We start from the raw sequence: 26450 nt of genomic DNA on the forward strand, positions 1-26450 counted from the left end.
AGTGGAGCATGCATGAATTGACACACTTGCTTAACTGCAAGCTATGTCAGGTTGATAAAGTGTAAGATATTGTAAGCCACTAATGCTTCGATAAGTAGACAGATTAGTTAAAGGGTCACCTTCCAAAGAAGATAGTTGAGTAGAGGAACTCAAGGGAGAATGGCTCGGTTTGCATGACTCCATATTAAACTTCTTGAGAAGATCAAGTGCATATTGAGTTTAGCAAAGAGAAATCGTAGTAGAGGTACGATTAATCTCTTCCAAGGAAGCAACTAAGATCACCCATCTGGCGACAATTAATTTTGGAGCACAACACATTAATAAATGAAGAGATTTTCATGGAATTATGGCCCATGATAATGATATCGTTGAAATAGATAAGCACAAAAATAGAGGACTATGAATCATGACGAATAAATATGGAAGCATCGGAGTGGCTATGGAAAAATCCATGGGTGAGTAAAAATGAAGTGAGTCGCTGAAACCAAGCACGAGGGGCTTGTTTAAGGCCATAAGAGCCTTATGGAGTTTGCACACATATTTGGGATAACTGGGATCAACAAACCCAGGTGATTGCTTCAAATAGACTTCCTCTTGTAATATCCATAGAGAAAAGCATGGCAAACAACCAACTATTAGAGCGTCCAACCTAAAGAGACGATTAAAGAGAGAATTGTGCGAATAATTGCAGGTTCGTCAACGGGACTAAAAGTTTCTTCGTAGTCCAAAGCTTCTTGTTGATTAAACCTTTTAGCAACTAATCATGCTTTATGACTTTCGATAGAACCGTCATATTTCCCTTTCAGTTTGAAGACCCACTTACACCCAATGACATTCAAAGATGATGAATAGGGCACGAGTGATCAAGTATGATTATGCATGAGAGCATCATATTCAGCTTTCATAGCAAGTTGCCAATGTACGTGCTTGGAAGCTTGACCATAGCTTGAAGGTTCACGAGAAAGTGGATCATCCATAGCGGAAGCCAAGGCATAAGGCAATGGATGTGGAGAAGTGCCATTAATAAGTGAATTGATGCTATGGATGTTGTCAAAATAGGCAATGATGGTGATGAATTAGTTGTTGTTTGTGGCATTATGTGATGGTTGTGTAGTGTGTAGGGATTGATCAAAAGCTGTTGCCATGTCAGGAGATGCTTCCATGTGAGGAGATGCTGCCATATTAGAAGTTGCTGCAACATTGGGAGTTGCTACCATATTAGGATGTGTTGTCATATTAGGATGTGCTTGTTAGAAATGTGCACCATAAACCCAATCGCTTCTAATATGGTTTCATACTTTTAATTTCTACACATATCAATTAATAAATTAATAAATAACTATATTAATTGATGAAACTAAAAAAAATATGTATGAACTAACACAATCCAAATAATATTAATAAAAAATCCAAACAAATTAACAATAAATATGTATGAACTAACACAAAAAACCTAACAAATAACAATAAATATGTATAAACTAACACTAAAATAGGAAACTTACATAAATTTAGAAATAAGGGAATTAAGTAGTGGTGGAATCGGAAAAAAAAAGACAGCATATTACAGTGAGAGGAGACAGCCAACAAACATCGGGTCCCACGGTGGACTTGGTCTGGTCTTGTACGTGGAGATTGGAAAGGGAGTCTGGTGCTGCTACTGGTGGCCTTCACGGCTGGATTGGGCGAGTGGGGAATGGTGGATGGCCAATTAGGTATTATAATTTGGTAAAGTGAAGCCACTTAGTACTACGGTCTAGGTCTAATGGTATTCCTCTTCACTTGTAAGTGAAAGGTCTTAGGTTTGATTCTCACCAAAGGCGAATTTGAACTGCATTATTGCTAGCCCATTGTGAGGCTAAGCCCACCCCCTCCCCCTTAGTGTAGATAATATCGTTTGTTCAAAAAATAATTTGGTAAAGTGAAGAAGTAAATGAGATTGGATTGAAAGTGGCTTGACTACTCAAAAGTCATTTGGCTTTTATTTAATTTTAAATTCTTTCAATTTCATCATCTAATACTCCCTTCATCTTCTTCTCCAGGTTGATCGAGTTGTCTCGGTGTGTCTAGTAAGCGTTTTTTTTTTGTTAGGGTAAAAGTATTAATGTAAATTCATACTAACGCCATGAATTTCGTTGTTTATAGGGATATTGTATGTGATTAGCAATTGGTGGAGAACGGTTGAGAAGGTATTTTCTTCGTTTTATTTAAAAATAAATAAAATTAATTAAATTATGTTGAACTTATGTTGTTATGTTTATATTGTGTTTTGAAATTATATTTATATTATGTTGTTAAATTTGTACATGACATACAAATTTGTGTTGTGATGTACGGAGTTAATTGTAATTAACTTCGTACTTGTTTTTTCTTTTTTAGTAAAACTTAGTTTTCCGTTCGAGGATTAATTGGATTTCGCCCATGGATGTGAAAGCATGACTGCAGTCCAATTGATTCTTGAATTGTCCCATTATTTGGACAGTTTGGGAATGCACAATTATGGTGCATAGTTTATGGTTGAAGGATTAGGTTTTGATTGTGGAGATTTCGGTGTCATCTCTGTACTTTTTTCGGGTGGCTCATAGGTATTTCATATCTACATCATCCATCTGAAGAATTGTACTAAGATGCTGCCGAAATTCATCAATGGCAAAATTCTAAACTGATGTAGCCGTAAATTATGTGACATAACTATGCACTTCCGAATGGGATAGGGCCCTTACTAGAGGCATAAGATGACACTATCATTTGTATGAAGTTGTTGTGATTGCTGTATTGTTATTGTGGTTGCAGGAATTATGAACAAGACATGTATACATAACCCGAATAGATGCGTGGACGAATACTTGGATGGAATCGAGGATTTCATTGACTTTGCAAGTACACACAACCCGGGTGCAACTAGAATCCGGTGTCCTTGTAGGAGGTGTAACAACACGTTAAGGGAGACTTTTGAAAATGTTCAATTTCATTTAGTAAGTGAGACCTATAATACTTGGAACCATCATGGGGAACAATTAGACAGTGCTTCATCTTCAAACGCCACAAGAGTGGACAATGTTGAACTTATTGTGGATCCTAATGGACAAGTCATGGATATTATAAATGATACTTTTCCATTTTGCATCGACAAACACTAATTGGGAAGGGGAAGATGATGTGCCTAAACCAATGGACACTGCAGCATTCGAACAACATGAAAAACTATTAAAAAATACCAGCCAAGAGTTATACTCAGGGTGTGAGAGCTTTTCGGTTCTCATGGCCATTTTGGTTCTCATGCTTGCAAAAACAATTGTATTTTATTCTACAAAGAGAATAAAGCATTGGATAAATGCTTTGTATGCAATGAGTCGAGGCTCAAAATGACATCTCAGAATAGAACAACTAAGATCCCACAAAAAGTCATGCATTATCTACCCCAGAAACCTAGGTTGCAGCGACTGTATATATCGATGCATACTGTCACCGACATGAGATGACATAAGGAAAAACGGGTAGACGACGATGTGATAAGGCATATTGGGAGGCATGGAAAGAGTTCGATCGAACGTTCCCCGAGTTTGTTGCTAATCCTCAAAATGTTAGATTGGGACTTACCACTGACAGATTCAATCCGTTCGGGGTTCTAAACCAACACCATAGCATTTGGCCGATTTTCGTATTCCCATATAATTTGCGGCCTTGGAAATGCATGAAAAAAGATACATGATGATGACTATTTTGATAACTGAAGATCCTGGTAGGTCAATCGATGTTTACTTAAGGCCGTTGGTTGATAAGCTAAAGAATATATGGACAACCGGTGTGCGCACGGACGATAAGTGCACTTGGAAGATGTTCACTTTGTGGGCATCAGTTATGTGGACTGTGAACGATTTTCCCGCATATGCAATAGTTTCCGGGTGAAGCACTAAGGGTTATATGGCATACCCTGTATGCAAGGATGATGTAACATCTAGTTGGCACGCCGAAAAAGTTTGTTACCTTGGTTATCGAATATGGTTGCCAAAGGACGATGAGTGGCGGAAAAAGGATAAAGAGTTCAACGGGAAAACAGAGCATCGCCTCAGACCTAGAGAATGGTCCGATGATCAGATTTTGGAATAGCTTAACCGTTTGGATTTTGCTCCATTCGGGAAAACAGTGAGTAGGACCATACCTGCTACACATATGAACTAGACGCACAAGCCTATGTTTTTTTAGCTCTCGTATTGGTCGAAACTAAAATTGAGACATAACCTCGACGTTATGCATGTTGAGAAAAATGTATTTGACAAATTGGTGGGCACTATTCTAGATATCGAGGGCAAGACAAGGGACACGATCAAAGCCCGTCTTGATTTGGAAAAAATGTGGATACAGAGTGGTTTACGGATGAATAGGGACAGTGATAAAGCCAAAAGGGATCTTGCGTTTTTTTCCATGAAACTGAATGACAAAAAAGAGTTTTTAAAGTTTGTATCATCTGTAAAGTTTCTCGATGGATATGCTTCTAATATCGCGTGTTGCATGAATGTTGATGGGGGTAAATTTGCTGGACTAAAGAGCCATGACCGCCATGTGTTTATGCAACGCCTACTTCCTATGGGTATTCGACACCTATTGCCAGAAGATGTTGTGAAGCCAATCATGTTGTTGTCCAGAATTTTTTTTCCCAATTGACGACAAGAACGTTGTGAAAGACGGACGTTAATCAGTTACACCATGACATTTTCTAAGTCCTATGCAAGTTTGAGATGATATTCCCTCCAGCTTTCTTCACAAGTATGATCCACGTGATGGTTCACTTGCCCGAAGAGGCATTGCTTGCTGGTCTTGCCAACTATCGATGAATGTGTCCAATAGAAGGGTATATAATCTTCATCATTTTTTATGCATCATTAACCCACGTTTACTAATTTGTATCATATCGTTTTATTTTGGCAGGCTTTTCGGGGAGTTGAAAAAAAGTGTACGCAATAGGGCGAAGCCCGAAGGATCAATTATAGAGGCTTGGGTTCAATATGAGGTGCTTACTCTTAGTGGAATGTATTTAAAAGATGTGGAGACGACTTTCAATCGTCCTCAGTGCAATAATGACGGGGGTGTCAGAAAAAGAAACTTTCTGTTTTTGCCCAATGCACATGACCCTTTAGAGATCCTGTATGAGGTAAGTCGTTTTCCAAAAATGACATAGACATAGCGCATTGGTCATACTGAACAATTGTGATGAGATAATGGCATACCTACATGAGCATGAAGAGATGATGAAGCGAGAACATCCATCACATTTGTATGCCAAGAAACACTAAGAATTGTTTCCACAGTGGTTTCTTGAATATGTAAGTTATAAGTGTTTTGTATATGTGATATATATTGTACTATTTAATTTTCTCAAACTAACATGTGTATGTTTTTGTATAATATTAGGTGAATAAATTGAAAGCATCGAATTCCCCCACTTACAGTGAAGAGTTATATAACTTGACGTTTGGCCCGATTCGTGCTAAATTGTTCTCGGGTTGCCATGTTAATGACGTCAAGTTTTTGGGGATTGCATGAGATGATAAGTTATGTACGCAAAACAATGGTGTCCATGTCCCAGGTGGAGGTGAAAGTACGGACATTGATTTCTATGGCAAACTAACAACTATCGTGCAATTACTTTACAAAGACCGATACCGAGTGATCAAGTTTAAGTGTCAATGGTTTGATACAAACCCAAATAGGCAGGGAAATGTTAAAATCGACCATGGATTACTATCTGTGAACACTAACAGAACTTGGTACAATGACGACCTTTATTTTTTGGCAAACATGGCAAAACAGATTATGTATCTAGATGACCTTAAAGTCGAGAGAGGTTGGAAAGTTATTCAGAAGATGGATTAGAGGAACGTGTATGCTATACCAGAACAAGACCTTACTGATGACGATGTCAACAACGTTGTTGACCAACGTTTAGAATCTTCAATGAAAAATGATGCGGAAACACTTCAAGATACAAATCTTATCCAATAACTGTTTCTGATACAAGGAGTGGCTTCAATCAAAATACTGATTCGGTCAATTACAATTGATCTCGGTAATATTCCACGATACGATGGTGCAGTGGTCCCGAACGACGACGGTGACGTACTTATCGAGGAGGATTGGGAGACTGAAAGTGATGATAGTGACGATAGCGAAAGTTATTATAGTTCAAATGATGAATAATGCAATTTATTTGTGACTTGCTAAGTAAAACATATTGAATGAATTTTTTTGTAATTTAATTATCTTATGTTATAAATAAATTGTTTTTATTTGAATAAATATAAATTTAAAAAAATTTACTCGAGTAAATTAAATTTTCACCTCATTGCGCGACAAATAAAATATTATTCGTCGCGCAAATATTATTTGCGCAATGAATAATTTCCCTTTCATCACGCAAGGAGCTGAAAATTTTAACTTTCTGGCGGGCACGAAAATAATTTCATGAAAATTTGAATTTTTTGCACAACGAATATCTTCTGTTCGCCGCGCAAAAACCTCGGGATTAAACTGAAATCACAAACACTTTCTCCTCACCTATTCATTTCTGTAAACTATCTCCCTCCGACAGCCATCTCCCTCAGCTTTCCCTCACACTCTCTCTTCCTCCTTCGACAACCCTCTCTCTTCCTCCTCTAATGGCCATCTCTCTTCCTCCAATAACAACCCTCTATCTTCCTCCAATGACAACCCTCTCTCTGAGCTAATTTTCAATTTACTTAACTCTAGTAAATTTAGGAATTAGGGTTTTAATGTCCTTCAATTTTTATAATTAATTGATTTATGGTTGCTCAAAATCCAATGCTTTGATTATAATCTACTATGATAATTGCTTTGATTTTTATAATTGATGTTTATACACATAATCTGTCGACTGCAAATGCATGGTAGGAGAGAAAAGGTAGTATTACTGTTGGAAATGTGCCCTAAGACCAATCATATGATGATACTTTACGGACATTTCACATGTTAAACTAATCTAGTTTAATATCAAGGGCAAAGATTATTGTTTGTGCCGTCTCATTTAAATGTTATACGCTTAAACGATAAGTCCAAGGAATATGTGATTGGGAGAATGCGATCTAAAGAAGTTAGATTCATGAGACCATTCTTTCGTAGACACATCCTAAACGTTCCTGATCATAGGATTGCCAATTGGGCATTGACAGTCCGTTAAGATCAGTACGTGCTGTGTCTTCTCTCAGTGAGAGTGACTAGTCTCGAGTCATTGGTGTGTGTGACATCAAGACAAGTACGTAGGTGCTCAATAGAGAATGAGTTCACTGAACACGATCAACGAAGAGTTCTCATACTCATGTCACATGAGAACTCATGGTTGGGATAATGCAAAGTAGTCATTTGACCTGAGGCATCATAGTTGTCTTGTGGTTAGGTCCTTGATCTTTGACTATGTCAAAGTCACCCCGTCAGAGGGTGTCCACGGCATAGTTGGGGTTAAGCCACTTAGCCATGGAGGCAAGTGAATGTGCAACAAGGGATCTCTAACCTTCAAACCGTTTGAGGGAGAATACTCTATGATATGATTAAGAATCTCTGGCCAGAGTATGAATGATATTTAGGAAGTCGTTCCAAATCACATTCAAGGTAATCATATAAGCACACACGAATCACATTGGATAGTAGACATGAATAAACTATCAATCCAAACAATGTGATCAAGAGTATTGTATTAGAGAAAGACCGTATTGCATTGTAATCCTAAACTGAATAGGTTATCCACCTCTTCTGATTAGCTTGGGTAACCATGACATACTGCTAGGTGTCACTCATGGTTTGTGGAAGCCCTAAACGTGTATAATCACTAAAGGGAGAATTGAAAGTAAGTTTCAATTCACAATCGATTTGAAAGAGTTTTAATCACCCACTGCCTCGCTAAAAGGAACCTAATGGATCGTACACCGTGTAAGGCATAGATTGAAGAAACAATGGAGATGAGTAAGAATAATTAAATGGTTTAATTATTTATGGCAAGGATTAATTAATATGTTAATTAATCAAACGAATCAAGTTCGTTAAAAGACCACGGGTTAGTTTTGGGCCTCAAGGCCCAATGGGCTTCGAACGTCAAGCCCATTGACTTAAGTTGTATGACAACTTAATGACAAATGATTCACAAAGGCCCAATTAGCCCAATAATACCCTAAGGCCGGCCATTTTAGAGATGGAGTGAGTTTTGGACTTATTTACAAGTTTGCCACTCTAATGAATTAAGGTATAAATATGACTTTATAGCCAAAATTCATTTAGGGTTTTCTTTTGGGGAAAGGATGAGAACATAAGCTCTCCTTTCTCTCTAAAGTGGCCAGCCTCCTTGGAGGGTTTAGCTAGCAATCCTACTACTCCAAGGTCACTCATTTCTTCTCCAATCTAACCTCGGTGAAGAGACTTAGAGGTTCTCAATTTTGGGAACTTGGAGAACCATTTCATCCATCCAAATCCATAGATCTAAGATGCAAGGAATGAAGGCCCTCTCTTTGGGTGATTAGCCTTTGCTTATGCAAAGAGGAATCTACAAAGGTATAATTTCTCAACTAACAAATGTTGTTTTAAGTTGAGTCAAGGTTCACCAATCTACTAGGCTTTGAATTTCATGGGTAATGTTTTGTTTTTGAGTGCATACAAGCATGATTCCACCTTTAAATTTGTTAATTGCATGCTATTGATGTTGCTCAAATGAACATGTTTTTCACAATTTTTCCTTCAATTACAAAGTCAATGCCATTTATAACATCTGCTTGTTGAAGAGCTACACTCTGTTGATTGGAAATTTAAATTAATGGGTTGTGCTTGTTGATGAGCTATGCTTTGTTACTATCAAAAGAGGGTGTGACAAGTTTATGGATTGAATACCTGCAACAATTTAATTAGTTATCAACAACATGTTTTAGTAAGGCCTAGGAAACCACATATATATGAACATGTAGTCGAGGGAAAATTAGGGAACATCTCTGGAATCTGATTGTATAGAAGGGTGACAAAAGCTCTTATCATGTGAAAATTAACTAGAAAGCAACATGATGAAATACTTAATTGCTTTTCTAGTCATGTTAAAAGTGTCAACATTAGCAATTGGTCTGAGAAGGGCTTCCTTTGAGTTGTTTAAGTTCAATTCAACAAACGTATTTAACTGCAATCTAGTCATGTCAACATTAGCAGTTGGTCTGAGAAGGGTACTAATTTTTCTTTGACTGCAATCTATTGTTAAGTTGTGTTTTTTTTTTCTTCAAACAATTGAATCTATTTAACTGCACTTTTATTTTCCACCTTGGTTCATCTTGAATTCTATGCATTCAATGGGTTTATTTTAGTTTTCTTTTGTCTTCTCGACAGTAGTTTGGGATAGAATAATTTTTGTGTCTTTCAAGTAGAGTGGAGATTGGGTGAAGATAACTCCGGTAACATTGTTATATTTGAGCTATAGTTCAACTTGCATGTTTTGAGGTGGACAATGGGTGATGTTTGTTGTACAGTTCAATGATCTTTTATGGTTCAAGCATTATCTAACTTACTAAAGGATTTTGAAATTGTAAATAAGCATAAGTTGTGTTAAACTTCATGATGTCGGTTGTTGGGAATGTAAATGTTGATTAGAAGAGTTAAAGTTTGAGCCTGTCACTAATTGTGAAATCAATGTAGTAGGTGCTACTACTATTAACCATGGTCAAAGCTCTTCCATGGTTATTGTTGATGCACAAAATCAGTAAGGACTTTGGTACAACAGAAAGTGTTAAGTTTGTGATGTTCGCTAGATTGCTCCAGTTACTAGTGTGGATAAGTATGTAAATGGATATAGACAGGGAAGCAAACAGAAGATGTTCGTGGTTCACCCAAATTGGCTACGTCCACGGAGTAGAAGAGTTCTCATTAATTGTGAAAGGTTTACACAAGTACATAGGTTCAAGCTTTCCTTTAGTGAGTACTAGTGAATGATTTAGTACAAATGACATTCGAAAATATTGTGAGAGAATGATCTCTATTTATAGAAGAGAGTTTCTAGTTTCATTCTGACATCGACACATGTCGTGTTATGATTGGCTTCTGATGTTGACACGTGTCATGCTATGATTGGCTTCTGATGTCGACACGTGTCACGCGGTGATTGGCTTCTGATGTTGCCATGTGTCGCGTTATGATTGGCTTCTGATGTCGACACATGTCGCGTTGTGATTGGCCTCCTGTTTGGAGGGAAACTTTTCTGGCTCCTTGACGGTATAACGTTGACCGGTGCTCAGTAGTTTCGAGATTGGTCAAGTATGGTACAAACAATGATCCCCTAAGTTCCCAAGTGAGGGAAGCTCCTCGGTTGAGGACTTGCAAGATCTAAGTCATTGAGTAATCATAAAACTTCTAAGTACCGAAGTGTGGTATCATTTTCACTTGCCTTATTTGTCTCATATGTAGATGTGGCATCTTCTCTAGAAGTATTTTTCCTCCATCCAGGGGTCGTATCTTTAACCGATGAAGATGCACAAGGTAATGTATCAATTTCACTTGAAGCTTACTTGTAGTTTCGGGCTTGGTCAAGTGCGATACAAACCCTATAGTAGGAGTCCCCCAAGTCGCCGAGCTAGGAGATTTATCGAAGGAGGTAACAGACAAGGTAAGCAATCAGACTTCCAAGCAAGCAACCTGGATTGGAGGTTTGACTTCGGCTTCCTGTTGATTGTTCTCCTATTCCTTGTGTCGTAAATAGCAACAAGGATATGGAGAAGCAAATGGAGAAGAGATGATATGAGATACTTTTGCTTTTGAAGAAGTAACTTTCCACATGCTTATTTTTAAACCGAGCTAGAGGATTTTCTGGTTTCCTCCAAAGTATAAGGCCGACTCAAGAATTTGAGGGTCAAAACAAGTCCATCAAATCTAGAGTATGTTTGACCCTGATGATATGGAATACTTTTGCTATTGACAAGGTAGTGGATGTATCGGCACATGTTATGTTACGCTTGTCTCCACATGCCTTATCTGTTCCTCAGGCAGATGTGGTATCTTCTCTATAAGCATAAGATGTTGAAGATGAGTACTCGAGAGCAATGTCAGGGAAGTAATCAGGCAAGGGGTTCTAGGCAGTCAATTCCCTGACTGGAAGCTTGATTCCAAGTGCTAACTGATTGCTCTCTTTCTCCTTGTCTTGAAGGTAAGAACAAGGCCAAAGGAAAAGATAGGGAAAAAGCATGATATGGGATACTCTTGCTTTTAACCCTGATGATATGAGATACTCTTGCTCTGGTGTGGCTTGTTTGCAAAGGTATTATCGGGAGGAAAAGAAGTTGAATATTTCGAGAGACTCTGCTGAAAGTGCCCTCTCGGATGTGAAGCAAAGTTTAGCATTTTTTTTATTTGCAGGTCTGCCTAGCTGTAGAGGATGGAGGTCAACATATATAGGAGTCTCCCTAACAATAAGTAGTATTGTTATTCCTCAACCCTTCTTGGTCATAGCAATGTAGTGGGAGCTGCAAGCTTCACATATTTTAACTTTGTCAAAGAACTTTGAAAAAGTGGTATGTGGTATCTGGAAAGCTGATGTTGCATGTGAAAATTGCAGACAAGCTTTATCCAAGGAAATCTAGCTCTCGAAGTTCGCAGAGCGGTGCCTCTTCGATTTTCGAACAAGAAATCATGTCGATGATTTGGCTCTCGAGATACAAAAAACGGTGCCTCTTCAATTTTTGAGAAAGTAATCCTGTTAGGAGTCTGACTCTTGAGATTTGGAGAGCAATGTATCTTTGATTTTTGAGAAAGTAATCCTGTTGGGAGTCTAGCTTTCGAGATTCGGAGGGCGGTGCCTCTTCGATTTTTGAGCACATAATCCTGTTGGAAGTCTGGCTCTCGAGATTCGAAGAGCGGTGCCTCTTGGATTTTTGAGAAAGCAATCCTGTTGGGAGTCCGACTCTTGAGATTCGGATAGCAGTATCTCTTCGATTTTTGAGAAAGTAATCCTGTTGGGAGTCTGGCTCTCGAGATTTGGAAGGTAGTGCCTCTTCGATTTTTTAGCACGTAATCCTATTGGAAGTCTAGTTCTCGAGATTCGGAGAGTTGTGCCTCTTCAATTTTTGAGCAAGCAATCTTGTTGGGAGTGTTTTCTCGAATATGAGTAAAGGTTAGGCATTTTTTCCAGTCTGCCTTGCCACAGAGCACAGAGGTTGACACACATTGGGACCTTCTAGTTATCAAGCAGCGGTACTGTTCCTTTACCATTGTAGGTAATAGTAGGATAGCTGGACCTTCAAAATTTATGTGTCTAAACTTTGTCAGAGATCTTTGGCAAAGTTATATATGGTACCCGAGGAGCTGATGTTGCGTGTGGAAAGTGGTGCCTCTTCGAAATTCAGAAAGTGGTGCCTCTTCGATTTTTGAACCAACGGCCCTGTTGCCCTTTCTTTTATAAGGGCACCAATTGTGTGCAAGAAGTACATTCAGAGAGTTATTGCTTGTAGGAATTTTCCCCTTACTTCAAAGATTTATTGCACCTCATTTCTCCTTCATCATTTCTGAGAATGTCTGGCCTATCCGACCGTCGTTTTGACTTGAACTTTGGTGAAGAGGCAGCCATGCCTTCTCAAGACAACATATGACGCTCATCCTTCTTATCCCCTACTGGTCCTCTTACCGTTGGGGACTCTATGATGAAGAATGATATGACTGTTGTGGTGGTGGCCAGGAACCTTCTCACTCCCAAAGATAACAGACTACTTTCCAAATGGACTGATGAGTTTGCTGTTAAGGATTCTCTGGCTCTCAGTGTTCAGTGTGCAGGTTCTATGTCTAATATGGCCCAACGCCTATTTGCTCGAACCCGCCAAGTTGAATCATTGGCGGCTCAAGTGATAAGTCTCAAACAGGAGATCAGAGGGCTCAAGCATGAGAATAAACAGTTACACAGGCTCGCACTTGACTATGCTACAAACATGAAGAGGAAACTCGACCAGCTGCAAGAATCTGATGGTCAGATTTTACTTGATCATCAGAGGTTTGTGGGTTTGTTCCAAAGGCATTTATTACCTTCGTCATCTGGGGCTGTATCGCGTAATGAAGCTCCAAATGATCAACCTTCGGTGCCTCCTCCTTCTGGGGTTCTACCTAGTACTGAGGCTCCGAATAATCACCCTTTGGTGCCTCCTCTTTCTAGGGCTCTGCCTACTGCTGAGACTTCTCCTGAGCAACCTTTGTGAAGGCTCCCTCTTGTTTGTTTATTTTGATTCATGTATATGTACATATTTGTAACTTATCGGAGATATCAATAAACAAACTTTGCTTCATTTCAACGTATTGTGTTAAATACACCAAGGCCTTATTCACTAAGTTCTTTGAATTTTTCCTTTTGTTGAAGCTTGTATGTTGAAGCTTTGTGAGTGAAGCATGTAGGTTGAGGTAGTGCTCCCTTAATTTCCCGAGTGAGGAAAACTTCTCGTTTGGAGACTTGAAAAATTCAAGTTACTGAGTGGTCATGAGACTTCCGAGTATTAAGGTGCAATAGCATATGGTAGAAGTCCCCCAAGTCTGTGGTCGAGAGAGTTGACGAATAAGGCATTTCCTTTCTAAGTGGTAGCCCAAAACTCCTTCTTCATATATATTTGTAATGAAAGTTGTTAGGCTCAAAGAAGAGGAGGCCTAGACAATTTTTTTTTCGAATTTTTTTTTCAATTTTTTTTTTTCGAATTTTCGAATTTTCGAAAAAAAAACATATATATATATATATATATATATATATTAAAGCTTTATAGGTGAAGCTTTGTAGGTGAAGCTTTGAGGTTGAAGCTTTGTTGGGTACCATGAATTGATCAAGATAGTGTGAAGCTTTTGTAGGTGAAACTTTTGTGTTGAAGCTTTGTAGGTGAAGCTTTTGTGGGTGAAGCTTTTGTGGTGGGTGAAGCTTTTATGGGTGAAGCTTTTGTGAGTGAAGCTTTTGTGGGTGAAGCTTTTGTGGGTGAAGCTTTTGTGGTGGGTGAAGCTTTTATGGGTGAAGCTTTTGTGAGTGAAGCTTTTGTGGGTGAAGCTTTTGTGAGTGAAGCTTTTGTGGGTGAAGCTTTTGTGGTGGGGGAAGTTTTTGTGGTAGGGGAAGCTTTTGTGGGGGAAGCTTTTGTTGATAAAGCTTTTATGAGTGAAGCTTTTGTGGTGGGTGAAGCTTTTATGGTGGGTGAAGCTTTTGTTGGTGAAGCTTTTATGGGTGAAGCTTTTGTAGGTGAAGCTATTGTAGGTGAAGCTTTTGTTGGTGAAGCTTTGGAGTTGAAGCTTTGTAGGTGAAGCTTTTATGGGTGAAGCTTTTGTAGGTGAAGCTATTGTAGATGAAGCTTTTATAGGTGAAGCTTTGGAGTTGAAGCTTTGTAGGTGAAGCTTTGGAGTTGAAGCTTTTGTTGGGTACCATGAATTGATTTTGCTTCACACTATCTTGATCAAGATAGTGTGAAGCTTTTGAGAATTTGTAGTTGTCCTCCATTGATGAAGCTTTTATTAGTGAAGCTTTGGAGTTGAAGTTTTTGTTGGGTACCATGAATTGATTTTGCTTCACACTATCTTGATCAAGATAGTGTGAAGCTTTTGAGAATTTGTAGTTGTCCTCCATTGATGAAGCTTTTGTTGGTGAAGTTTTGGAGTTGAAGCTTTTGTTGGGTACCATGAATTGATTTTGCTTCACACTATCTTGATCAAGATAGTGTGAAGCTTTTGAGAATTTGTAGTTGTCCTCCATTGATGAAGCTTTTGTTGGTGAAGCTTTTGTGGTGAAGCTTTGTTGGGTACCCCGAATTGATTTTGCTTCACACTATCTTGATCAAGATAGTGTGAAGCTTTTGAGAATTTGTAGTTGTCCTCCATTCATGAAGCTTTGTTGAATTTCCCAATTATTTTATTTTATTTTATTTTTTTTTTTTTGGGAAACTAGAAATTTGAAAATGTGGGAGAGACAACATATACAAATTTTGTTTCCACACTGTTGAGCAAGAGATTGTGATGCAAGCCACACCTTGTAGTAATCGAAGGTTTGGATGAACCATATAAATTGAATTTGCTTCGAACAGTCTTGAATTTGCTTCGAAGGTTTGAGAATTATAGTTGCCCTCCATTGATGAAGCTTTTGTTGGCACCATAAATTGGTTTTGCTTCACACTGTCTTGATCAAGAATGTGTGAAGCTTTTGAGAATTGTGGTTGAACTCCTTTGATGAAGCTTTTGTTGGCACCATAAATTGGTTTTGCTTCACACTATCTTGATCAAGAGTGTGTGAAGCTTTTGTGATTTGTGGTTACCCTCCATTGATGAAGTTCTTGTTAGCACTATAAATTGGTTTTGCTTCACACTGTCTCGATCAAAAGTGTGTGAAGCTTTTGAGAATTGTGGTTGAACTCCTTTGATGAAGCTCTTGTTGGCACCATAAATTGGTTTTGCTTCACACTGTCTTGATCAAGAGTATGTGAAGCTTTTAAGATTTGTGGTTGCCCTCCATTGATGAAGCTCTTGTTGGCACCATAAATTGGTTTTGCTTCACATTGTCTTGATCAAGAATGTGTGAAGCTTTTGAGAATTGTGGTTGAACTCCTTTAATGAAGCTCTTGTTGGCACCATAAATTGATTTTGCTTCACACTGTCTTGATCAAGAGTGTGTGAAGATTTTAAGAATTGTGGTTGCTCTCCATTGATGAAGCTCTTGTTGGCACTATAAATTGGTTTTGCTTCACACTGTCTTGATCAAGAGTGTATGAAGCTTTTAAGAATTGTGGTTGAACTCCTTTAATGAAGCTCTTGTTGGCACCATAAATTGGTTTTGCTTCACACTATCATGATCAAGAGTGTGTGAAGCTTTCTACGAGTGTAGTGTTTGCATTGTTACATAGGGGAAATGTTTGAAGCAGATACAAGAAGGCTGAATAGCTTAATCTTCATATGCCATGCACTGAAGTTGTTATTGGCTTGCAATAAGACTTTGTTGGTGACTATAACTCTTGTTGGGCATAAGTGCTCCCCTAGTTGAGTTGTCAAGCTTAAGGGGTTTTTTATTATTTGTGAATGCTAGGAGTTCACATGTACAAGTTGTACCACTCGTTTTCTGGTAGGTGGAATGAATGGTGAGTTGCTTTCATCACTTGGTTGGTGTTACGAAGGTGAGTTCCTTCATCACATTTCATCACTTGGTTGACATATGTTGATGCACAAAATCAGTAAGGACTTTGGAACAACAGAAAGTGTTAAGTTTGTGACCTTCGCTGGATTGCTTTGGTCAGTAGTGTGGATAAGTATGTAAATGGATAGGGACAGGGAAGCAAACACAAGATGTACGTGGTTCACCCAGATTGGCTACGTCGACGGAGTAGAGAAGTTCTCATTAATTGTGAAGGGTTTACACAAGTACATAGGTTCAAGCTCTCCTTTAGTGAGTACTAGTGAATGATTTAGTACAAATGACATTAGGAAATATTGTGAGAGAATGATCTCTATTTATAGCAGAGAGTTTTTAGTTTCATTCTGACATTGGCACGTGTCGTGCTGTGATTGGCCTATAATGTCGACACGTGTCGCGTTGCGATTGGCCTCTAATGTTGACATGTGCCGAGTTGTGATTGGCTTCCTGGTTGGAGGGAGACTCTTGTGGGTCCTTGGCGGTATAATATTGACCGGTGCTTAGTAGTTTCGAGGTTGGTCAAGTATGGTACAAACAGTGGTCCCCTAAGTTCCCGAGTGAGGGAAGCTCCTCGGTTAGGGACTTGCAAGATCCAAGCCATTGAGTAATCACGAAACTTCTAAGTACCGAAGTGTGGTATCATTTTCACTTGCCTTATCTATCTCATATGTAGATGTGGCACTCTTTGGAAGTACTTTTCCTCCATCCAGAGGTGGTATCTTTAACCGATGAAGATGCACAAGGTAATGTATCAATTTCACTTGAAGCTTACTTGTAGTTTCAGGCTTGGTCAAGTACGGTACAAACCCTATACTAGGAGTCCCCCAAGTCGCCGAGCTAGGAGATTTGTTGAATGAGGTAACAGACAAGGTAAGCAATCAGACTTCCAAGTAAGCAACCTGGATCAGAGGTTCGACTTCAACTTCCGGTTGATTGTTCTCCTTCTCCTTGTGTCGTAAACAGCAACAAGGATAAGGAGAAGCAAATGGAGAAAAGATGATATAAGATACTTTTGCTTTTGAAGAAGTAACTTTCCACAGGCTTATTCTTGAACTGGGCTGGAGGGTTTTCTGGTTTCCTCTAGAGTATAAGGCCGACTCAAGAATTTGAGGGTCAAAACAAGTCCATCAAATCTAGAGTACGTTCGACCCTGATGATATGGGATACTTTTGTTGTTGACAAAGTAGTAGATGTATCGGCACGTGTTATGTTACGCTTGTCTCCACATGCTTCCTTGTATCCTTCTCACTTGCCCTATATGTTCCTCAGGCAGATGTGGTATCTTCTCTGGAAGCATAAGATGTTGAAGATGAGTACTTGAGAGCAATGCCAGGTAAGTAATCAGGCAAGGGGTTCCAGGCAATCAATTTATGACTGGAAGCTTGATTCTAAGTGCTGACTAATTACTCTCTTTCTCCTTGTCTTGCAGGTAAGAACAAGGCCAAAAGAAAAGACAGGGAAAAAGCATGATATGGGATACCTTTGCTTTTAACCCTGATGATATGAGATACTCTTGCTCTGGTGTGGCTTGTTTGCAGAGGTATTATCAGGGGGAAAATAAGCTGAGTATTTCGAGAGACTCTGTTGAGAGTGCCCTTTCGGATATGAAGAAAAATTGAACATTTTTTTATTTGTAAGTCTGCCTGGCTATGGAGGATGAAGGTCGACATATATAGGAATTATCCCAACAGTAAGTGGTAACGCTGTTCCTTTACCCTTCTTGATCATAGCAATGTAGTGGGATCTGCAAGATTCACGTGTTTTAACTTTGTTAGAGCACTGTGAAAAAAGTGGTATGTGGTATCTTGAAAGCTGATGTTGCGTGTGAAGATTGCAGACAAGCTTTATCCAAGGAAATCTAGCTCTCGAAGTTCGGAAAGCGTTGCCTCTTTGGTTTTCGAACAAGCAATCTTGTCGGGGATCTGGCTCTCAAGATTCGGAGAACGGTGCCTCTTCAATTTTTGAGAAAGTAATCATGTTGGGAGTCTGGCTCTCGAGATTCGGAGGGCGGTGCCTCTTCGATTTTTAAGCACGTAATCTTGTTGTGAGTTTGGCTTTCGAGATTCGGAGAGTGGTGCCTCTTCGATTTTTGAGCAAGCAATCTTGTTAGGAGTGTTTTCTCGAATGTAAGTAAAGGTTGGGCATTTTTGCTGGTCTGCCTTGCCACGAAGCACGGAGGTTGACACACATAGGGACTTTCTAGTTATCAAGCAGTGGTGTCGTTCCTTTACCCTTGTGGGTAATAGTTGGGTAGCTGGACCTTCAAAATTTATGTGTCTAAACTTTGTCAGAGATCTTTGGCAAAGTTATCTGTGGTACCCGAGGAGTTGATGTTGAGTGTGGAAAGTGGTGCATCTTCGGAATCCGGAGAGTGATGCCTCTTCGATTTTTGAACCAACGACCCTATTGCCCTTTCTTTTATAAGGGCACCAATTGTGTGCAAGAAGTACATTCAGAGAGTTATTACTTGTAGGAATTTTCCCCTTACTTAAGAGATTTATTGCACCTCATTTCTCTTTCATCATTTCTGAGAATGTCTAGCCCATCTGACCGTCATTTTGACTTGAACTTTGGTGAAGAGGCAGCCATGCCTTCTTAAGACAAAATATGACGCTCATCCTTCTTATCCCCTACTGGTCCTCTTACCATTGGGGACTCTGTGATGAAGAATGATATGACCAATGCGGTAGTGGTCAGGACTCTGTAATGAAGCTCCAAATGATCAACTTTTGAGAATTCTCCTGAGAATTCTCCTGGCCAAGTTTCCAAAGTAACAAAACTTCACCATTTTCCTTTCTAAGTGGTAGCCCAAAACTCCTCCTTCATATATATTTGTTGTGAAAGTTGTTAGGCCCAAAGAAGATGAGGCCTAGGCTTTTTTTTTTTTTTTTTTTTTGAATTTTCGAATTTTTGAATTTCTGAATTTTCGAATTTCCGAAAATATATATATATATATATATACACATATATATTTGAAGCTTTATAAGTGAAGCTTTGTAGGTGAAGCTTTGAGGTTGAAGCTTTGTTGGGCATAAGTGCTCCCCTAGTTGAGTTGTCAAGCTTGAAGGTTTTTTATTATTTGTGAATGCTAGGAGTTCACATGTACAAGTTGTACCATTCGTCTTCTGGTAGGTGGAATGAATGGTGAGTTGCTTTCATCACTTAGTTGGTGGTACGAAGGTGAGTTCTTTCATCACCTTTCATCACATTTCATCACCTGGTTGGTGGCACGAGGATGAGTTCCTTCTTCACCTGGTTGGTGGCATGAATGGCAAGTTGCCAAATGATATTAGAGTACGGGTTGTACATTTCATCACCTGGTTGGTGGCATGAAGGAGAGTATGGGTTATACATTTCATCACCTGGTTGGTGGCATGAAGATGAGTTCCTTCTTCACCTGGTTGGTGGCATGAGTGGCAAGTTGCCAAATGATATTAGAGTACGGGTTGTACATTTCATCACCTAGTTGGTGGCATGAAAGAGAGTATGGGTTGTACATTTCATCACCTGGTTGGTGGCATGAATGACAAGTTGCCAAATGATATTAGAGTACAGGTTGTACATTTCATTACCTGGTTAGTGGTATGAATGAGAGTATAGGTTGTACATTTCATTACCTGGTTGGTGGCATGAAGGAAAGTACGGGTTGTACATTTCATTACCTGGTTGGTGGGATGAAGATGAGTTCCTTCTTCACATTTCATCACCTGGTTGGTGAGAATAAGGGCAAGGTGTCTAGGCATATTATAGCAAGTGTCGAATGACACAAAGTATGTTGAACCCTTTCAAAGCATAGTTGGCTTATGTATGAATGTGTTGGAATGTATGATTGAACGAATATACTGTGAAGCTGTTCGTTTATTTATATAGTCTTATTGACATATACTTAGACTTTGTTTCATGTTGGAAGCATTCATGTTGAAGCTTTGAACCCGAGTGTTTCATTGCTAGGAATGTAAGAGGATTAGGACTGAGTTGTCTAAATCACCTCTTTATTGAATTCATACTAAATAGTCTTCGTTACATAGGATGCCGAACTGCTGAAGCTTAACACTTGTACAATGTGAGTTTACTTATAATAGTACTTCAAGTGATCAGCATTCCATAGATGGCCAAGGGTCTTGCCATTGGAGCTTCTAAGCTTGTAGGAGCCAGGGCGACTGATGCCAACAACTTTAAACGGTCCACCCCAGTTTGGACTAAGTGTTCCTTTACTCGGGACTCTGTCGCAGAGTAATCTTTTATTCAATACCCAATCCCCCACTTTGAAAGAACGAGGTTTGACCCTTGAGTCAAAGTAGTTGGAGATGCACTGCTTGTAGGTGACATTCCTCAAGTGAGCCTGGTTTCTGTGTTCCTCGACTAGATCTAAGTTGAGGGTAAGTTGTTTGTCATTTTCTCTTTTAACGTAGTTTTGGACTCGGAACGTTGCTTGCTCAAGCTCAACTAGGACAACTGCCTCTATACCAAAGGCAAGTAAGAATGGGGTTTCTCTAGTTGATGTCCGATACGAAGTGCGGTATGACCAAAGAACTTGGGGTACAAATTCTGGCCAACAACCTTTAACCTTGTCCAAGCTGGTTTTCAAAGTTCGCTTGATTATTTTATTGATGGCTTCAACTTGTCGATTAGATTAGGGATGAGCTGGAGAGGCAAAACATAAGTTGATGTTGAACTTAGAGCAGAACGTCCTGAACTTATTGTTGTCGAACTGTTACCCGTTGTCAATGACTATCTCATTGGGAATGCCGAATCTACAAAGGATGTTCTTCTATATGAAGTCTTCTATTTTTACCTCAGTAATGGTTGCCAAGGGTTCTACTTCGGCCCACTTTATGAAGTAGTCAACTGCAATGATTGCATAGCGGACCTTGCCTTTCCCTGTAGGCATTGGGCCGATCAAGTCCCCAATGGGCCAAGGACCAAGGGCTGATCACAGGAGTAAGCGGCTCGAGAGGGGAGTGAGGAATAGTTGCGTAGCGTTGACACTTATCACATGAGTGGGATATTCTGATGGCATCTTGGTGGAGTGTTGGTCAGTAATATCCTTGGCGAAAAGCCTTGTGTGCTAGGGATCAAGATCCAACATGATCTCCGCAGACTCCTTCATGTATTTCCTAAATGACAGTTTCCGCCTCTGCGGGCGTAAGGCATCTTAGGTATGGTAGGTTAAAACCCCGTTTGTAGAGTTGGTCATTAATGATTAAGTAACAGGTAGCCTTGTATCGAATCTGCTTAACTTGGACTTCGTCATTTGGAAGGGTGCCATGAGTAAGGAATCTATAAATCGGGGTAATCCAACTATCCCCCTGTTGTAAGTTGCACACTTCCGCAGCCATAGTGCTTGGTGCTGCCAATAATTCGACCTGAATTTTTCTCCCAATGTTGTCTTCCACCGCTAAGGTGAGGCGAGCCAAAGCATCTTCATGACTGTTTGACGCTCGAGGAATTTGGGTGATCTGGTAGTGGAAGTGCTGAAGCAACAATTGTGTTTGTGCCAGATATGTTGCCATAGAGTTATCCTTAGCATCAAAGTTGTTGGTGACCTGGTTAACCACCAAGGTGTTTGGCCAAACGTAAGCCTGCTAGAAGGGCTTCATATTCGGCCTCATTGTTCGACGCCTTGAATTTGAAACGAAAATCATACTCCATCGCCACTTTGTCAGGGGTCGTAAGGACTAGTCCTGCTGCACAATCCTGTTGGTTGGACGAGCCATCAATATATAGACTCCATGCTGGGGCTGTTGGTTCTATTTTCTTAGCTTCCGAGGGTAATGAAACCACTTCTTTAGGCGTATAAACAATGTCAATAGGATATGTGAAGTCGACGATGAAGTCTACCACTGCTTGGCCCTTCTCAGCTGGCTTTGGTTGGTAGGAGATGTCAAACTCACCCAATGTTATCGCCCATTTGATCATTCGCCCGAAAGTGTCAGGACTTTGGAGTATCTATCGAAGAGGATGATTAGTAAGCACGATGATAGAGTGTGCTTGGAAGTAAGGGCGAAGTTTTTTAGCAGACATGATCAATGCTAGAGCCAATTTCTCAATGTTGAAGTATCGTGTCTCTGCATCTTGTAAGGCCTTACTAGCGTAGTAGACAGGTTGTTCGACATTACCATCATTTTGAATGAGAACTTACTACTGAAGCCGATACCGACAAATAGATAATGAGAGTGTCACCAACCTCAGGTTTGGAAAGCAGAGAGGCTTTACTCATGTAGTCTTTGAGGTTCTTGAATGCCTCAGTACATTCATCAGTCCATGTAATGTACTTCTTACTTCCCTTAAGTGCTTTAAAGAAATGAGCACATCTGTCTATGGCCTTAGAGCTGAACCTAGTTAAGGCTGCCACCTTGCCAGTAAGGCTCTGGATGTCTTTTGAAGTTACCAGTTCCTTCATGTCGAAGATTGCTTTAATCTTCTCGGGATTAGCCTCAATGCCTCGTTGGCTTATCATGAAGCCTAAGAATTTGCCAGAGCCTACGCCGAAGGCATATTTGTTAGGGTTCAACCTCATTCGATACCTCTTCAGAATGGTGAAAGTTTCAAATAGGTTGGTGATGTTTTGGTCAGCATGTTTGCTCTTGAGTAGCATATCATCAACGTAAACTTTCATGCTCTTCCCAATCTATTCGGCGAACATTGAATTAACCAGTATCTGATAAGTTGCTCTTGCATTCTTTAGGCCAAAGGGCATGACTTTATAGTAATATAGTCCCCTGTCAATAGTGAAGACTGTGTGTTCTTAGTTCGGAGGGTTCATGAGGATTTGGTTGTATCCTGAGTAAGAATCCATGAAGCTCAGAAGTTCACACCCTGCCGTAGAGTCTATAAGTCTGCATATTAGAGGAAGATGAAAGCTATCCTTCGGGCATCCTTTGTTTAGGTCGGTGTAATCGACACACATTCTCCACAAGACCTTTTGGAGCAGGAGACTTTCCTTGGTCGGATTCTTCTTAAAAATGACAACATTTGCTACCCATGTTGGATAATTGACTTCACGGACGAAGCCTATGCCTTTAAGTTTTTCAACTTCTGCCTTCATTGCCTCGTACCGTTCAGCGTCATAAGATATTCGCTTCTGTCTCACTGGCTTGGTCTTAGGGTCAATACTTAAACGATGACAGATGATATCGGGAGAGATGCCTGGCATGTCCTCATATGACCAGGCAAAGACCTCAGTGTTCTCTTGTAAAAAAGAGATCAATGCCAACCGAATGAGTGGTGACAAGGTGGTGCCAATCTTCACCATGCGATCCGGATAATCTTTTGAGATAGAGACCTTCTCCAACTCTTCAGTGGGTTGTGCTTGCTAGGTGAAAGAGTCATCTCGAGGATCGTCGGGTTGATTGTTGCCACCGTGAAAATCCAAGTTGGCTTCGTCTGGGCTAGTCTTTATGACTTGGTCATGTATAGAAAGGGTTTCCTTAGGCACAGGCAGGTACTGTTGCTTGACTGAAGTGTTGTAACATGATCGTGCACTAAGTTGATCTCCTCTGAAGTAACCATTGCCATAGGGGGTTGGAAATTTCATCAACAACATATGTGTGGATACCATGGCCTTGAGATCATTAATGCATATGCGTCCGAAGATGACATTGTATGCCATTGGGCAATCAACCACCAGGAAAATAGTGGTAATGGTAGCTTTGTAAAGGCATGTACCAATGGTGAAAGGTAAGTGTATACTCCCCAAAGGTTGCATGATATCACCGAAGAAGCTTACCAGAGGGGAAATCAAGCGATCGAGCAAGTGTTCAGCTACATTAAGTGCCCTGAAAGCTTCAGCAAACATGATATTGACCGAAGCCCTCGTGTCCACCAAGATTTTTCGTACTTCAAAGTTGGCTATATGAGCTTCCAAGATCAGTGGGTCGTTGTGAGGGTAGATGATACCTCTTTCTTCCTTAGGGTAGAAACATATTGGATCCTAGTTAGGCTTTTGATACTTACCTCTCTTAATGTCTTCCACGTGAAACACTTGGTGGCTAGACCTTAAAGCTCGTTCACTATTTTTCACAGCCATGTTGGAAGATTTAGATATGGGTGTGCCACCACTTAGGGAATATATCACACTCACCTGGCGTTGGTTACGGTTACCCCTTGGAGGGTGACGGAGGAATTGATCAATTTTTCCTTCACGTGCCAAAGTTTCAATATGATCACGAAGGGTGATACACTTCTTGCCGTCATGGCCGTTATGTTCGTGGTAACAGCAAAACGTGCCCGTGTTCTTTGTGGGCTTGTAATCCGGGTGCCTCGGCTTTGGCTTCGGTATCAGGTGTGCTATGCTGGGGTAAATGGCTACGCATGTGGTGTTCAAAGGTGTGTATGCCTTATACCTCGGGGTAGGGGCTGTCCTGACACGTGCTTGACCCACTGTGTTGACTGCCTGAGGTAAAGGATTATCATGGCGATACCCTTGGTTATCGCGGTAGTGTCTCTTACTCCTTTTACTAAAATGAGACTGGTGAGGATGAAAATCTTTCCTTTTGCCCTGAGATTGATATGTCTGTTAACTTGGCAAAATATTAAGTAAGGCAGGGGGAGGCACCAATGCCGTTTGGAAAGTCAAGGTCTTCTCATTTGGTTAGATCTGGCTTCCACTCCCTACTTGCTGATAAGGGGTGGCTGTGGGGGTTTCCCTTGATATGTCCTTACCTCGGCGGAGGCATGGTTGTAAGCTTGTGCCGTCACCTCAGAGTAAGTCTTTCAAGTGTTGGCATTGATCATGTACTTGAAGAAACAATCACGTAGGCCTGCCGTGAAGGCCTTGAGGGCGGTCTTGTCATCTGCCTCAACGCAGCGAGAATACTCATGGCTAAAATAACCGGCATACTCTCGTAGTGACTCGTCCAGCTTCTGGGGAATAGTGTACAAGTCATCTGCAAAATGCAAGCGATCGGTCTGGAAGATGTGTTGAGAGACAAACAGTTTCCTCAGTTCCTCAAATGAGTCTACTATCTTAGGTGGAAGACGACAATACCAGTTTAAAGGTTCGCCAGAGAGGGTGGCGGGGAAGAGAAGACATCGTTCTTCGTCGGTGTGCATTCGATATGCCATGGTGGACTCAAAGAGGTTAAGGTGTTCAATTGGGTCTTCCCTTCCAGTATAGAGTTGTAAACCAAGCTTTTGTTTTTTTTTTTTGCTTGAATGGGGTGTCGAGGATCCTCCTTGTGAGAGGGCCAGGCCTGGGTTGGTTCCAATCAGGTATCTCCGCCTGACGTTTGGCCTTCAATTTGTTTACATCCTCAAGGAGCCGTAGGACAAGGGGGTCTTGAGTGGAGTCATATACGACTAGGATTTTCTTTCGTAAGTCTCTATCGCCTCTTGAAAGTAGGAAAGTTTGAGCAAGGGCGTGTGATTTTTCCTTGGACTCGCCGTACTGACTCCTAGGGCAAGTCTGTCGGAATACCTCAAAGTTCCATGTACCTTCATGTTCCTCTGGGACTTATCGTTCCTTCCCTAGATTGGCAGCTGGCCTAGGTCGTGGAAGGGGACCGAGTCTTTCAGAAACCCTTGGGTCATTGATCTTTAAGCATATGTGGAGGGGATTCTCTCGACGTTGCTTTAGAAAGTCTCGGTAGTCACGATAAACAGCTTTCGATCCTTCCAACCCTTCTGCAAGGAGGTGTCTTCCTCCACTTCTCCTGCTTCGGGTCGAAGCAGCTGGGTTGAGAGAAGTCTCATGTTGATTAATGTTTTGATGATTAGCTTGCTCCTCATCAAGGATACCCATGTCGAATGAAGGTGACCCTCCGTGTTGGGGGGCACCCAAATGATGGTTGATGTCCACAGGGGCAACGAGCTCGCGTGTTTGAGTACACCTAGTTCTTTTCAAAGAACTTTTCATACTGCTCTTGGATGACCTTATTCTTCATTGCTATCTTGTTGTTCTGAGCTTCTAGCTCATCGACTTTAGCTTGAAGAGCAACCCTCTTTCCTTCCTTCTTTCGTTGCTTCGCACTAAGTGTAAGAGGGGTGTCATTCTGTGTGTTGTGGCTTCCTTCGCTCCCCATGTTGGAGAGGGATGCCTGGTCAAAATAGAGTGTACGAATGGTGGAAACCAGCTTGACAAAGCTGAAGAGAATGGGAATAAGTGTCGTTCCCACAGACGGTGCCAAATGTTGATGCACAAAATCAGTGAGGACTTTGGTACAACAGAAAGTGTTAAGTTTGGAACCTTCGCTAGATTGCTTCGGTTAGTAGTGTGGATAAGTATGTAAATGGATAGGGACAGGGAAGCAAACACAAGATGTACGTGGTTCACCCAGATTGGCTACGTCCACGGAGT

This window comes from Malus sylvestris, chromosome 5, assembly GCF_916048215.2.
Source record: "Malus sylvestris chromosome 5, drMalSylv7.2, whole genome shotgun sequence".
NCBI lineage: Eukaryota > Viridiplantae > Streptophyta > Magnoliopsida > Rosales > Rosaceae > Malus > Malus sylvestris.